The 13,263-nt window shown below is 40.8% G+C and overlaps 1 protein-coding gene across 3 annotated transcripts in view; it reads right to left on the bottom strand.

The window, feature by feature from the left end:
- The window catches only part of LOC119658825 (alpha-mannosidase 2), a 188,988-nt gene that overhangs the window by 76,358 nt on the left and 99,367 nt on the right, over window positions 1-13,263 (bottom strand). The window contains exon 4 of one of the 3 annotated variants that reach the window (XM_038066557.1): window positions 4,338-4,441. The exons of the other annotated variants lie outside the window; for them this stretch is intronic. The gene's annotated coding sequence lies outside the window, so the exon portion shown is untranslated. The remainder of the gene's footprint in view (window positions 1-4,337; window positions 4,442-13,263) is intronic. 3 annotated transcript variants of the gene reach the window in all.

The following is a 13,263-nucleotide window of genomic DNA, read 5'->3' as shown; positions in this document are numbered from 1 at the left end:
AACATCCGAGTAAAGTGTGACAACACAAACATGGAGCTGCATCAATAAAGGTCGAAATCTGATTGCTTGTAGGGAAAATCCTTTCAACAGGATGTTTTGATTCTTTTTGTTACTCACTCCATTATTATCATATTATTACTAACGGCTGAACTAAACAAAAATTTCACATGAAAACAAAAGACGATTCCCAACTAGAAGCGTCGTTACCCTTTACGACTTACCTAACTATGAATGAATAAATGATTTTTTTACCTAAATCCTATAAGGGTTAAACTTGGGACCTGATGTATGGTGTCAATGGTGCAACTATTCATTTTGGATTTAGGCCTTCTAGTGTGCTAGGGTAGTTTATTTCAAGACAGCAACGGTGCACTACGAGGCAATGTATTCAAGCATTGCACTCGCTTGGGATTATTACCCAAATTTGACGCATTGACAGCTGGCTCTACTGGCATCCGACATAAAACCAGGATGCAAGTTCCTCTGCTAGTAGTGAGATTTGAATCGTAACTTTCCGTTGTGAATATTTGAAATAAACTTCTTTGTTTACTGTCATGCAAAACAAAACTAAGGAGATGGGCTTGTTTAGTTATTTATGATAGCCACTGTATGGTGAAAAAACATTTAGATTTCATGCATGCCCGAATGGGACCCCCCTTAAAAACAACTTGTACATGCCCTATATTCCATAAAAGGGTGAACAGGAGACATATTCAACTCAAGCATAATATTTATATGCAATAATGTCCTAAACACTGTTTAAGGAAAAGCATTCAAGGTAACGTACCTAATGATATCCTTAGCAAAATGCTTAGAAATTTGGAAAAATGATAGAAAAGAAAGCACAGTTCCCATAAATTAATCGTTTCTTCCTGGTAACAGGGCTCATGACGGGTTGCCTAGGCAGGTGTGTTCAATGTCGTGAGCTTTGAAACTCCTATATTATGATTTAGAAAAACACTAGCGCGTAAACCAAAATTGAAGCAACAGAAATGAGCAGAGTGTTGTTGATGCAATGATGGCATTAAGACATTGTTCTACACTATAAATCCAATAAAATTCGCGTCCACCCCTTACAAGGGGCCACAGAATAAATTCATCGGCATTTGCACTAATAACTCGATGGTGTGGCTAAAAATTAATCTACATTTATGTAGTGCAGGCATTGGCAGGTAAAGATATCATCTGATAAACATCACAATTATTTCAGTTGTTCCAAATAGACTATACACAGGAGGACCCGCTAAACTTGGCAAAGAGCACGGAATCTCATTGTGCACCTTTCAGATGAGGACGAGGTAGGTACGAGTAAGTGGGATTGGTGTGTTGATGTCGTCGTGATCTCAGCCAGAAACAGATGCATCCGAAAGATTGATCTTGGATGCATCTATTTATTTACTTCCTAGGAGAGCAAACATGTATCAAGTAGCGAGAATGCTGCGCGTGTTTGCATCCACCAAGCTTTCTACAGAGGAATTTTGAAGCACCATTCGTTCAGTGATTCTATTAAGATCCATTACCATTAACTCGAAATGAATCTTTAACGAAGTCTGGCTCTGGTGCCTCTGGGATGTGCGACGCCATAAACAGCTGTACAATATCTATCAATATGCTGCCAGATGCTCGCAGAAACTAGCAGTCATGTGCTCGCTACTACGTGGGCGCCCACCAACACACTGCATCATATACACGGCACTAACACCAGCGCTTCAGCGCGGAATTTGCCCGCGCAACTCCCGTTGCGGTCGAAAGTGTGTAAGACTTTCCCATCACCATACAATTTCAAAGAATATGCTCGGAGTTCTGTGTATAGTCTTCCTGATTTGATCGCTTGAATCACTTTTTTTACGGGAATGACGAAATGTAAACAGAACGGGATGGACGCTTTTGATCGTACAGTAATATTATCTCCGTTGATGAATAGTTGTTACTTAAAAATGGCTCTAACTTCCAAGTCGATGGAAGACAATCCACAGACTCCAGGTGAAGTGATCTTTAGTTACTAATCGAAAATTTAGGCTTTCATCTTGATGGGAAAATCTTCCGCAGCTACAAACATATCAGTTAGTTTTGAATTGTGCTTATATCAATGTGCGGATGGCTTAGTGGTTAGAACCCGAGGCTACCGCAATGGAAGGACACAGTCAAATCTCTCTCTCTCTCTCTTGTAATAGAAAGATTCGTATGATAACTGGGGGTCGGATTACAGTTTTGAATGAATTGGGTTGTTACGTTAAGGATTATTATTTTTATTATATGAATCTAATGATGAATTGTGAAAGGTAGTACGAATGTCTAGACGAAAAAAATCCATTGTGTTGTCTCGTTGATTACTATTATTATTGACACCAGACATTCTGGACAGAGATCGGATATAGCACTAAATCTCGTTAAATGAGTACTCGGATATCCCGGGTTCTTCATGCTTTAGAACGGAAGGGGGGCCTATTCACAGGAATGGAAGAACTACTAAAAATTTGAGACAGGATAGATGATAACAACAAGAGAAACAATACTCTCAATCACGCTCAGCATAAGCGATAAGTGGAAGCAATCGAAAAATGCAGTAAGAAGGAAAGTGAAAGAGAATATCGGGTATGAGGCCCATCCCAGGAGGAATGAATGGCTTGATGCAGAATGTCAAACCGCCATAGACGCACAAACTGCAATACATAAACATTATAAGGACCATCTGAAGTGGGACGAATGCGTAGACTTGAGAAAAAATGCTGACGAGAAGGAGAAAAAATGCTAGCAAATAAACGACTACTTCCACCAAACGACTTTAGAAATAGAAATTTAAGATACGCCTATAAAATTCACATTACATCCTGCAACGATCTGATAGGAAACCTCCTAGAGTACTTAGAGAAAATAAAGATTAGATGGGCCAATTACTTTAAGGAACTTCTCGACATTACAACACCAGCGGAGTCTCTACCTATGCCAAAATAACCCGATGATACAGTCGAGAGCACAAAGAGCACAAAACAACACTGGACGATTGCAACTATGAATACGTGAATAGTTTCGTCCGCATGGTATCACTGATAACGAACGATAATAAAATGCAGGCGAAACATGCTTACAAAAGAACTTATTACCTGATGTTGCTTATATTGATAGACAATAAGGTATACTGGAAAATGAAATTGGTGTGCCAAACAGGTCGGGGCGGTAACAGTCAATGCCTTCCACCGATGAGGCTTCAGGCGAAATTGGCTCCAATGAGAGGGGATGGCAGACGGAAAATAAGTCACAGCATGGAGTGGTATACCATACAACCATGACGAGCCGGAAGCCTTCATTTTGATATAATCTCACAAACTCTGATAAGCCGACTACGTGAAACATGAACGAATCGGGGATTGCTAGATGACTTCCGAAAGGAATAATAGAAATAGAACCATAACACCTTGAGCAGGTGTGAGGCAAATGGAAGCATTCTGTTAGAAGCTGCGCACGAATAGCATGAATGGGAGACTTAGCACCGGAATCAACCTGTAGTTCCATAGAAGAGAAAAATAATAAAGACTGGGGGTATATTCTTAAACATATATGAAAAAGAACTAAAAATAAATATAACCAAAAAACTAAGTATATAAAATGAATATAACGGGCGAGAATTCAGATAGTATTTGATAGAGCGTCTAAGAAGAAAATGAAAGGCCAATGACGAAATAAAAAAAAATCTTGGAGAGATATTGTCGGCATCGGCAGTTTAAGGTTTATCCTTAAGGCAAGGAAATAAAACAACAATTAGACTACGATATTGCAAACAGAAGAAGAAATGAATATAGCCATGGCGGTTTTAAGAGGCAAACAAAGAAGACTGACTTCCTTTCCTTACTTTGGCAGATGTCACCATTGCAAAATCGCAATAATGTTAGATAAGGTGAAGACAGAAATCATTAGCAGTTGTGCTTACTCAAATTATATACTATGTTGTTTCATCCAATACACGAGTATAATCGGTTATTAGATTACATGCTAAATTCACGTTTCGAAAGATGCTCAGAACTATGTAATGCATTCCCAAAGGTGTGTTTCTAACTTACCATATCCACTTAATAAACACTTACTAGAAATTAATGGTTTCACAAATCGTAAAACTTAAATGGCGTTGAGGTGTGTGGCGAGGAAATGATCGAGACCCAATGTATTCGCCACAGTACCTGTTGGTCATGTTTTTTTTGTTAGCATATACAATTGCTCAGCATATTATATACCTTGGTTTACTTTTACCTCTTTGCTTTTTGTACTATTTTGATTTTCTCATTTTTATTGTTTTGATCGTCAAGAAAACTGAAATAATCTGTCGCGGAAAGTGGACTTACTTGGCAGAACGAACCTGCTAATGAAGCAGCGGACCAGTGATTGCAATTTTATAGGTCACGAAATGAAAATCGTGTTTTGGTATTAACACATTTTAATTTTGCATCTGCAATATGAAGAGAGAAAGAAAATTAACAAAGACGATGGCTTATTTACTAAACTTCAGGTATTTAAAAATTACAGCTCCACACATTGAAATGGGGTCCAAAATGAGCTAGAATCTATGTTGATAGAAAGAAAAAAAGATCGAATTTTCTGGATCACAAAAAAGCTATACTTTTAACTGGTGATGGGTAAGTGATGCACATAATATCACAAAATTTATATCACCTTAAAGTGTAATAACACTGGGCGATGCTAATATCCAGTGCGATCAAAACATTATAATATCACCGCATTACTTAACATCACCACATTACCTAACATCGCAGTGATGATAACATTACTTCTGTGATAGGTAATATAAATATTACCTTATAAAAATAACCTGACATCATTGCACTTCTTAGTACAAGCGGCAGTGGCAGAGTATCGCTTGTGGTTACGATTGCGTGCTCGTTTGGTTAACATATTTCTGCCTTTGGGCAAGAAAACGATTTCGGTTGCATGTAAATATGGGAATGGCTTTAATTGATTTATAATTGCGAATTGATGTGCGTATAGCGTTGGCCTTTGTGATATTTTCCAGTACCGAAGCGATTATCGGAAGCGAATTTGTTCTCGCAGCTGGCTTTGGTGTGAAAAGATGATATCGATTTTATGCCAAAGCAAGATAACTTCTAAATGAAGTAATGCTTGTTGGCAAAAATTGTGATTCCCTGCTCTTTGGAAGTGAAAATATTGTATGTACTATCTAGCATGCACGGGACCTTTTTACCATCATCATTAACTGCAATGGTGTTCCCTTTGAGAACATCGTAACTCGACATGAAATTGTGACGATTCCGTGAGAAGCAAGAAGAAATGATCTTACTTACGCGATTACCAACTATCACGAATGTGGAAGGATCGTCAAACCAAGTTAAAGACACGATCCACAAGCGACCTATGCAATCCTCACCAAGCCAGGTAAGCGGTTCACAAACCGAGATACCGGACTTTGGAATGATGATGTTGAAATGAAGGTCCGTGAAAAGAAACGCCTCTACCACAAGTTCTTTGATAATAAAACGCTCGTCAAACTTACAAGAATGCCAACCGGGAAGCAAAGGAAGCGACCGCTTTCACCCAAGCGGTTCATTACACAGATCTTCACGATAAACTAGACACTCGGAATGGCGAGAGAGTTCTGTATCGACTTGTTAAAAGCTGACACCAACGCACATAGCGTATCGAACACTTCTATTGCGTTTACGGTACTTTGTTTGCCTGCGACATAGCTACTGTGCAAAGGGATTATTAGGACGCAAACCAACAGTCGGTAGCAATGTAAGCTGAGCTCCTGAATTCCGTGAAAATGCAAAAGGCCACCCAAGCGAGCAGAGCAAATGGAGCGTTAAGTGTAATCCGAGACGCGGCTGTACTTTGTAGAATTCGAAAACGCGAACAACTTGATAGGCCACAACACCTTATTTGGATGAACAATTTTCCCCCTCACAGATCGTCCGAATAACTTTTACTTTGACATTGGGAAACTTTGTTGGAATTAAAGGGAAACCGACGAAGATTCATGCAACCGCTTTCATCGGCCTCTCCCCAACATCAACTCAACTTCACAGCAGGTGTCCGTCAACACTAAATGAGAACGTGAAGTTGCCACTTCCTCCGAGTCGGAGTCAAGCTCACCCAAAGCTGCAGAATATTTCGCCTTCCAGTAGCAATCTTGTTCCGCTAAACAGCATTGCAACGATCGGATGATAAAACACTTTAACTTTATTTTTCTCATGCAAATTTTTTACTAAATTATGAAACTATTATGTTATTATTAAATTAATAATTATTGGAGAGGAGCCACCTTCTCCTCCGCTCGTTTGCTTCTTTCTGTCTCGAACTCCGCTCGTTCCCCTTGCGCGTTCTTTATTTTGGGCTGCTCGCTTCCGTTAAACGATATCTTCCGCAGTAGAGTCAGCTCTCTTGGTAACATCCGTGTTGGCACAGGTGCCTCCGTTTTGGCGTAAGAGCCCGGCAGCATGGTTCCTCCAACTCGAGACACAATTCGCTTTGGCCGGCGACACAGTGGATGTCGTTCGTTTCAATTACGCGCTGGTCGGGCTGGATCAGGAGGCAGGTGAGCTTATCCCCGACTTCCGCGAGAGTTGTTCTTATAGGAAATAGAAAAACTCATAAAACACCTGTTAGCGAGTGAGACGGCTAAACATAACCACTTACACTCAAGTGAACTGCTGCGTGAAATGAAGCAACTGGGTGTGGCAAAGTCGGCCCGGAGCTGGTACAATCTTTGTGGTTATAGACGCTTCCGGAGAGCACACAGGCCATCCTGGCATTTGCGGATTCGAGGTCTCTGGATACGTTAGCCGCCATCGTGAACAAAGTTCTCAAGGTCCACGTGGAATCTATGGTTGGTGAGGTGTCTAGCAGCAACTCAAGCCAGATGGTTCAGCTGCGACAGATGACCGACGCCGTCGGTGCTTTGGGTTCGGGGAGTAGGACTAGATCAAGGTCTAAATCTGCTTTCCAAAATGGGCGATCGGTTAGTAGGTCGTCGGGACCTTCGGCAAGTATCGGGCATGCTGGTACGATCGTAGGTTCGCTGAAAATACGAAAAAATGCAAAAGTTCTCGCAATTTCTCACCAAACAAATCAGACTTGCAGGGAGTTCTGGCGACTGCTACCCGAAATACAGACGTCTTACAATCTACGACCCCTTAAGCCGGTACAACTACCTGGTCGATAAAGGTATTGAGATTTCGGTTCTTCCTGTATCCCGGCGTAATAATTTAACACCGCAATCGTTGAAATTCGCGGTAGCAAATTCTTCGTCAATCCGCGCATATGCGTACAGGTTGATGAGTTTCAGTTAAGGAGTTCGACGAGAGTTTTCTTGGCGCTTCATTATCGCGGACATCAGTATACCCATCTTAGGCGCGAATTTCCTGTGCCACAATGCTTTACTAGTGGATAAACATACCATCAAATCCCTGTAGCTCCGGAAAACATTTCTAAAACGGCAATATGCACACCTTTCGAACTCTTCGAGTTCACTAAGATGGCTTTTGGACTGTGCAACGCGGCGCAAACCTTTCATCCAATCTGTTCGGCGAAACTTTAGCTTCTGTTGTGTATATTTGGATGATTTTTTGGTCGCATCTTTTTGAACATCTCGAGTGCATTTTTCCTCGGCCACCTGATTACCCCTGAGGGCATCTAACCAGACCTAGTGAAGATGGAAGCAATTTCGAGTTTTCCGCTTCCAAAAACGGTTAAGGATCTCAGAAGGTTCGTGGGCATAATAAACTTCTATCGCTGTTTCTTGCTCCACCATCAATCGATACTGAACGCCTTTTTGTCTGGGCCGAAAATCAAAGGCTCCCGTCTGATTGTGTGGTTCCCAGAGGCTGTCCAGGCGTTTGAGACCACTAAGCAACAGCTGGTCGATGCTACACTTCCGGCATTCCCTCAAATGCACCTCGAGTCACGGAAGTTGAGGAAACAATAAAACAACTGAAATTGGGGAAAGCAACAGGACCAGACGACTTCGTAATGTGAACTCTGGAAAGCGAAGAGCTGGGACCCAACACTGTATCTCAGTGAATTCTTCAATCGGTTAGAACAGCATCTGACTGCCAAGAAAGTACCTCAGTTCCAATATGGAAAAAGGAAGATAGTCCAGCAGTGTTCAAATTACGCAAAAACGCAATATACACTGCGCGGTTATTAATGGAGAAACACCACCCTCTTTACATTGCATTTCTGGATGTGGAAAAAGCGTTTATCCGTGTACCACATGAAGTAATCTGATGTGCTCTACGACAATACCTATTACGAGAGGAACTCGTGGGCTGAGTTCAATTGTTCTACCACGATCCGAAATAGCTTCGTATCTCTGTCAGTGTTCATCAAGGAAGCGCCTTTTTGCTACTCTTCTTTGTTGTTGTTATAGATACTGTGACCCGGGACATCCGACGTCCACCGCACTATACATGCAACACAGTCTCAGACAGAATCTAAATAAAACAGAGTTTTCCATGACCGATCTCAATGAAACAAGCACTGTCAATGGCAGCAGTACGGGATTTAATTAGCTCGGGCTGATAGCATTGGCCAATGGTAAACTACGTCATGAAATGCTCTCACATATCAGCACATTTTGGATGAAGTGGCGTTCCACCAATCGGGTTCTTTGTGATCAACGTATTAATACACATCTCAAATCGAAAATTTGCAGCAGTCTGTTGCCATGCTGCCCTCTATGGTTCTGAGTGCTAGCCGAGTATAAAAGACAATGAACGGGGTAGCACCAATTGTGTAAAAATTACGAGTGAGACATTTCCGAAGGTATGGACGTATACTTGGCGCTGTCGAGAACTCAATTGCATGGATACATGGATACATGGATTTGCCAATATATTGGTGAAATTGGTACTTTTTTGACTATGATTGGTAACTGCGTGAATATTTTCTTAACTACTTTTGAATGGGGTGCGTGTATGAGCCGCAATAACAGTAGTACCAGAATAGTAAAAAGCCGATTGAATGAATTTAACCGTATTGCCAGATAGGTAGGTGTCGTTTAAATGTTTGGCAACAAGCTGGCAGTTCGTTCTTCATTGAATAAGAACAACTTAGACTCTTGCTACTTATTTATTTCCGTTGATGTATGGAAAAAGACTGAAATACAATGAATTATTTTTTCCTCTGAGTTTAACTACCGCGACAAATGAATTTACGAAATTTTTTTTACAGTGGCCACGGTGGATGGTTATTTCTTTGGCTTAATATTTCATTCTTTCCGCTTTTAAGTAACTCACAAATCTTCACTAATTTACAGCATTTTTTTCCAAAATTAACAACCTATTCAAGAGGCAAAAAATATACCTTGCAAATATTTACATACGTTTGTACCTGAATTTCTCATTTTACCACAAAGGGATACTTCTTGGCCTTCAATATTCCGTATAAATACACTCAAATTGAATGAGACTGTTATTTACTACTTAAGAATCTTCAAATACAATTCCCGGTTGAATCAACTTTCACAACATACTTTTTGTTGTATTACCTTTGTTGACTTTTTGTTTGCACTGAGAACAATCAATTATTTTGTTCTTCAATTTGTTAACTTTTATGAATGAACCTACCACGGTGTATGCATCTTGTGAATGGGACTACAACTGAATGAATGGGGCTACGCCCGTTGAATGTCTTTGAGTTACCTTTTTCATTTAGCATTTTTGTTTTTTTTTTCAAAATTTAGAATCAGTGACACATTTTTCTCGTTCAATTAAATTAGGGCCGATGATGTGTATAGGTAGACCTGTCCAACACATTCACAAGTTCGTGCGTTTTGATGGGACAACAACCCGTTGTCCTTAAAGGAAAAAAGGATTACGAGCTGTGTTACGTTTAAAAGATGATTTTGTCCATGACAATTGGCGAATTTTCTACGAACTGGCTTCCTCTCATGAAGGCAGGATTTTCCAGAATTGTGTGGACTTGTTGGCGCTTCATTTATCACCTATTCCCCGAAACTTCCGGATATGTAAAACCGAAAAGATTGGCGTGCGTTCACGTCTTCAAACGAACGCACAGGAAATTGAAGAGTTGTGTGCTGAAATGCACATTAAAGTGACTTTTGTGAATTCTGTATAAATTATATTGATCACTGGAAAGAAAGACGAGCATTTTTTCGTTTTTTACCGCCGAGCGATTTGAAATTTTTTTCGCAGGATCCATGACACTGAGTTGACGATCACAAATTTTACTGAGGAACGCTTCTAAATGCACGAAAATAAATAATTCGTCCAGAATCGAGTATTTCGTATGTCAAATAAGTCTGCAAGGACAATTGGGGGGATTAAAAAAAAGTTTAGAGAAAAACGCGATTGAAGTTTCATACATGGATAAAATGCAAGACGAACGATGTCAGACTAACTCGGTTTAACCTTTCAAAAAGAATCTACGAGTATCAGGTATATTTTTAAAAGTATAACAACAAAGTATTCTGTTCATTTCTATAGACCGCCCGGAGATTCAATTGTCTGTAACCCAAAAAGCTTTGCTCCCCATGACGTCAAATTTTCTCACAATATTTTTTATAAGTTACAATATTAGAAACAAAACAAGACAAAACCTCCCCCCCCCCTAAAGGCGAGTTAACCTTTGACTAGCTCAAACCAGTATCAAACGAGATAGTTTTTGGCGGAAGAAAGTTGATCCATATTTTACCAAACTAATCGAGTTTATAAAAATACTTTTTTATTACATTTATATGTCAATTTAGTGTCAGTTTCCCGAGTCCTGCTAAGGGAAAATCGCACCGCGTCTTTAAAGAACATTTATCCCAATTTAGCATTATATCTATTTCAACGTGATTTTTATGAATTTACATATGGCAGGTACTACATACCGATAAAAGCAGCGAAGTATGAACCGTTGATGATTAATAGTCGTCAACCAGTTGCCATCAAAAACAGACCAGGCTCTGTTGAAAAAATGCAGCAACAACACGATTATGATATCAAAATAGTAACGTTAAAGTCAATAGTGGTAGCACCAAAGAAGGAAAGCATCAAACTACGACCGGATGCAATCTTAATCAACCTGAATAATTAAAGGTGATTAGCGGCAGTTGTTGAACAAATTCGCCACAGAACCAAACTATTGGGGTAGACTTCAAATCTTACAAGTGTATAGAGTATGGATTCTTCTTTTTTTTCTTCAGCCTTTTTCCCAACCGGGGTCGGATCGTCGTGATCGTTTTCGCCATTTGGCTCTATCGAATGTCTGATCTGAGTGCAGTTTCGAAGATTTTAAATCCCCATCCAGCGTGTCGAGCCACCCTTGTTTAGGTCTGCCTTTTGGTCGTTTACCATCGACTTCGATGTTCAGACCAATCTTTGCAAGTGAATTCTCGTTTGCACGAATTGTGTGACCATACCATTGAAGACGCCTCTCTCGCAACTTTTCCACGATCGGTGCAACCCCATAATGATCACGGATATCTTCATTTCGGATGTGATCAAAACGTGTCACACCACTAGTCCAACGTAAAATATTCGTCTCCATTACCGCAAGACGCCGTTCATTGCCTTTTATAGTTGGCCAACACTCAGAACCATAGAGAGCGGCAGGACGGACGACATTGCGGTAAATTTTAGATTTAAGACGTTCGTTGATACGTCGATCACAAGAACCACCAGTTGTGGAACGCCACTTCATCCAGGCTGTGCTAATGCGTAAAGCAATTTCATAACGCAGTTCTCCATTGGTTGATAGCGTTGACCCGAGGTATTTAAATCACTCAGTTCTGGGCAGATCACTGCCGCTGACAGTGATTGTGTCTGTTTCATGGGGATCGGTCGTCAAAAATTCAGTTTTGTTTAGATTCAATCTGAGATCGTGTTGCATGAGGTGATCATTCCATTTTTGGACAAGTTGCTCCAGATCATTTTTGCTATCAGATGCTAGGAAAACATCATCTTCATAAAGCAGTGTGTAGGGAGCTGGACGTTGGATATCCCGTGTGACGGTGTCCATAACAAGAACAAAGAGTAGTGGTGAGAGGGCGCTTCCTTGATGAACACCAACAGAGACACGAAGCGGTTTTGATACACCCGCCATACTTCGAACTTTACTTTTCGGATCGCGGTAGAGCAATTGAACCCAGCGCACGAGTTCTTCTGGCACGAAGTGTTGTCGTAAAGCATACCAGATGAGTTTATGTGGCACACGGTCAAACGCTTTCTCTAGATCCAGAAAGGCAATGTAAAGAGGGCGATGCTTCTCACGGTGTTCCTCCATGAGTAACCGCGCAGCGTGTATTGCGTCAGTAGTTCCGTAGTTTTTGACAAATCCGGCTTGATTCACGGTTATTTCAATGATTTCGCGAATACGGTTGTCAAGAATGCGTTCAAAAATCTTCATGGTATGGGAAAGTAATCGGACCGGACAGTAATTTGAGCATTCTGCTGGACTACCTTTCTTTTTCTTTATTGGAACAGTGGTACTTTCTTGCTAGTCCGATGGTGTTTTTCCTTCCTGAATAACCCGATTAAAGAATTCACTGAGCCACAGTGTTGGGTCCCAGCTCTTCGCTTTCCATAGCTCAGATGCGATGTCGTCAGGTCTTGTGGCTTTCCCCGATTTCATTCGTTTTATTGCCTCCTCGATTTTAGTTGCCCTGACAGGTGGAACTGGTCCAAACTAGCAATGATTGTGGAAGGATGAGCCAATTCTTCAGTTGAAATCTGCGCGAAGTATTCTCGCCATCTATCCGTTGCAGCTCGATGGTTGGTAAGCAAAGTACCGATTTTATCATTAACGCAACGGAAGTGTTCGATATCCTGTGTACGTTCGTTACGGCTTTCAGCAAGTCGATACAGATCTCTCTCGCCATCCCGAGTGTCTAGTTCATCGTACAGATTTTTGAAATGGTTCGCTCGGGTGGCTGCGACCGCTTTCTTTGCGTCCCGGTTGGCATTCTTATAAATTTGCCAATTAGCAGGCGTTTTATCGTTGAGAAATTTGTGGTAGAGGCGTTTCTTTTTACGGACCTTCATTTCAACATCACCATTCCAAAGCCAAGTATATCGGTTGATGTACCGCTTACCCGGCTTGGATGTAGACCCAAACCTTGCGTACAGCAACAATAAAGCCAACCAGGATCAATGATGTGAACGAATATGCAAAGGAGTGCAACTGCTTACGAACTGATAGAGAAGATAGTATAGAAAAGAATGTTGGTGCTTATAGAACAGTATCCAGATGGGGGCTAAATAACGTGGTATCAAGATATATTTGGAACTGTTG

The sequence above is a fragment of the Hermetia illucens genome, chromosome 6 (genome assembly GCF_905115235.1).
Source record: "Hermetia illucens chromosome 6, iHerIll2.2.curated.20191125, whole genome shotgun sequence".
NCBI classification, from domain to species: Eukaryota; Metazoa; Arthropoda; class Insecta; order Diptera; family Stratiomyidae; genus Hermetia; species Hermetia illucens.
The sequence above is the reverse complement of the archived record's forward strand: the minus strand, read 5'-3'. Positions and strand labels throughout refer to the sequence as shown.